The sequence below is a fragment of the Bombyx mori genome, chromosome W (assembly GCF_030269925.1).
Source record: "Bombyx mori chromosome W, ASM3026992v2".
NCBI lineage: Eukaryota > Metazoa > Arthropoda > Insecta > Lepidoptera > Bombycidae > Bombyx > Bombyx mori.
The window spans coordinates 3,745,582-3,749,409 of record NC_085135.1 but is presented as its reverse complement, the minus strand read 5'-3'; positions in this window follow the sequence as shown (position 1 = coordinate 3,749,409).

Sequence of the window (3,828 nt, the reverse complement as noted above, 5' to 3'; positions counted from 1 at the left end):
TATTAGTCAATTACCCAAAACAACACGTTCCGGACGTATTATTAGACCTCCTCAACGCTTTTGTAATTATTAGTCATAAGTTCATAAGATATTAATTTAAGTATTGTTTGTAAATAGTCAGTCATATTTCATAATGTCTAAGCTACTAAGAAAATTAGTCATATAAGAAAAGTATTGTACTTACCTTAAAAATAAGTTTAGTCTATAACTTAAAAGGGGAGATGTCAGGTAAAGAATGTACCTAATCTATGGCAACAGAGTCAGACTACTTCCGCCAATAAAACAAGTCACACGCACAGCTCGTCGTTTTAATATAAAATATATATATGACACAACCCGGCCATCCTATGACTTCACAACAAACAACACGTCTTGCCTCGTTAAATAACTGTTCCTACTGCGGTGCTATTTCAGAGGGGAAGCTCCACACGGATTTCCTCCCGTATTAGGAGGAGGAATCTCACACCCCCGATTACTCTCTTTAGTCAATCCATACCCTGGGCCAGGAAGGTCAAGTACCTGGGCGTTACCCTGGATGCATCGATGACATTCCGCCCGCATATAAAATCAGTCCGTGACCGTGCCGCGTTTATTCTCGGTATACTCTACCCCATGATCTGTAAGCGGAGTAAAATGTCCCTTCGGAACAAGGTGACACTTTACAAAACTTGCATAAGGCCCGTCATGACTTACGCGAGTGTGGTGTTCGCTCACGCGGCCCGCACACACATAGACACCCTTCAATCTCTACAATCCCGCTTTTGCAGGTTAGCCGTCGGAGCTCCGTGGTTCGTGAGGAACGTTGACCTACACGACGACCTGGGCCTCGAATCTATACAGAAATACATGAAGTCAGCGTCGGAACGGTACTTCGATAAGGCTATGCGTCATGATAATCGCCTTATCGTTGCCGCCGCTGACTACTCCCCGAATCCTGATCACGCAGGAGCCAGTCACCGTCGACGCCCTAGACACGTCCTTACGGATCCATCAGATCCAATAACTTTTGCATTAGACGCCTTCAGCTCTAACACTAGGAGCAGGCTTAGAGACCTCGGTAACCGTACTCGTCGAACTCGACAAAGAGTTCGCCGTGCAACCTAACCCATGAATCAGCTCGCTGAGTTTCTCGCCGGATCTTCTCAGCGGGTCGCGATTCCGATCCGGTAGTAGATTCATTCGCGGAGCAGCTACTCTTGAGCTGTTAGTTCCCCATGGAGGTGCTCGGGTAACTGTTAGCAAATCCCACCCCTCCTGGCTGAGCCTTTGCTCGCCCGCCTGTCCTGGTGAAACTGGAAAGGTCTCCGGGCCACCAGTAATCCTTCAATCATAAAAAAAAAAAAAAAAAAACGAAGTCTCTGAGGCGTTTGTAGAGCAGACGCTCATACAGTTTGCCTAGACACATGAGGAGGCTAATCGGGCGGTAGCTCGTCGGATGATTTTTTGGTTTACCGGGTTTATGTATGCCGATAACGTCCGCTTCTTTCCACACCGCGGGAAAGATACAGTTCGCCATAGCGGCATTGAAAATAGATGCCAACATCACGATGAGTTGGACGGGTAGAAGTTTAATAACGCGGTTGGATATACCGTCGGAACCGGGAGCCTTGCGAGGACGTAGGTCTTTGATCAAGTCTTTAACTTCCATCGGGGTGACGGGTGGTAACGCATCCGAGGGTGGCAAGGAGGCTCTGCGTTCTACCTCACTGTCTACTAATTCTACATGAACAGGGTCCACGGATTGAGTGCTGGGCGTGCACTGGGTTTGCAATGTATCGGCCAGCAGCTCTGCTTTTTCGTCATCATCGAACGCCGCGAGTCGGCCTGAGGGGCCTACGAGGGGGGGGCATAGTTACTACCGTATCCGATTTGAGATTACGAGCTAAGCGGTAGTAAGACCTTTGGGAGGGCGCGAGTCCTTCTAAGAAATCAGACCATCTGGCATCTCGGACTTCGACGATGCGAGACTTTACGTCGCGTTGTAGGGCACGCATTCGAATACGATTTTCCGCGGTAGGATACCTATCGTAGGCGCGTATCGAGGCGTTCTTAGCTCTAAGGAGTTCCCTAATATCGTTGGACAATTTGAAGCGGTGAAGGAAGTCCTCCGCTACAACTTGTTTCGATGACCTATCTAATGTCGAGGTGATGTGTGACGTTAAGATGTCTATGGCTTCAGCGGTATCCTGAGGAGACGGGGTAGAGTCCGGGCTAAACGGGAGCGATGGTGGATCAGATTCAGTCAGGCTGATGCCCAGCGTGTGCCAATCCACCACAGTCCTCGTGACGGGAACGGAATCGGGAGCGCGACCGAGCTTCATAACGACGGGATGGTTGTCTGAATCTAACTCTGAAACTACTTCGATCGAGTGTAAGCGCAGAGTTACGTTTTTTAATAACGCTATGTCGAGTATATCCGGGCGGTGCGCGATATTTAGCGGGTAGTGAGTCGGGGTTAGCGGAGCGACGATATCGAAGGCGAGATCATCAACTAACGCGTCAAGCCGCCTGCCATTCGGGGTTGTGGTGTGTGAGTTCCACCTGATGTGTTTACAATTTAGGTCGCCCGCCAAAATGACAGAGCTTCCCATGCCGAGCAGCGCCTCGATATCACTGCTTAGAACGATCTTATCCGGTGGAAGATAAACGGACGCGATAACGATCGGCGCGTGTCCCGTCAGTGAGATTCGGCACACTGATGCTTCGATATTAGCGAGCGCGGGAGGATCGAGCGGGACGCAATGCAGGGCTCTTCTATAGTAAATGACGGTGCCACCACCACGAGCAGAGAGCCTGTCGTTCCTGACCATGTTATAGTTCGCGATTTTAGGGTCACGGCGCGCGGGCTTAAGTAGGGTCTCCTGCACTAAAAAGATATCAATTTGATGGTCACGCAAAAAGTCAGAAACCTGATCACGTTGATTTGCGAGACCGTAAGCGTTAAAAAATCCTATCGTTACGGATAGGGGCTTTATTCTACTTGTATACGCCATTGATTACCGGCGGAGTGAGGGGAGGACGTACGTATTTAATGACGCGTATACGTCGGCGTATTCTTGCACAACGGCGATAAAGTGTTGTGCAGTGGAGGCAGCGCGAATGGCGTCGCCCAAAGCGTTAACGCGCTCAAAGTTGATCGACTGAAAGAAGTCGATCGCTAAAGCGAGATTGTCGGACGCGGTCGGAGGGCAAGTCGCGGGAGAGGGACGAGTTGCGGGGGCGGGACGAATCGCGGAGGAGGGAGTTGTAACCGTGTTCGTGTACGGCAGCGGTTTCGCCCAAGCCGAGACACTGGGCACCGGCGCCGGAACGAACGCTGGCTTAGCCTGCGACACAGAGGGTGCCGCGGCTTTGATGTCTGGGCCGGAAGCTCGGAGGCGGTTTTGGCGGGCGACGCGGCGATTTATTTTCGGGGCTCGGGGGCATCCGCGGTAATTTGCGGGGTGACCCTGTGTTCAACACAGGACGCAGCTAGGCGGTTCCGTCGCGGTTTTTTGATCGCGAGTGCATAGGGCCGTGGCGTGATCGCCTAAACACTTGACGCATCGGGGGCGCGCGTGACAGTTACGGGAAGAATGCCCGTATAATTGGCAGTTATGGCACTGGCTAGGTGTGCCTTTCTTGTGTGGGGTTTCGACGGCGATTCCGGAAAGGCTACAGACCGTTCGGATGTTAAATATTTGCTTACCCTCGGGGGTAGGCTGGAGGGCGACGAGAACCATGTTATATGGCTCCCTTCCGCGACCTGTGTGCATGCGGTGTACGGAGTTAACCAGTAGGCCTTGTTCGAGAAGGTCGGCCTTGACGAGCTCGGCATCCAACTCTTTA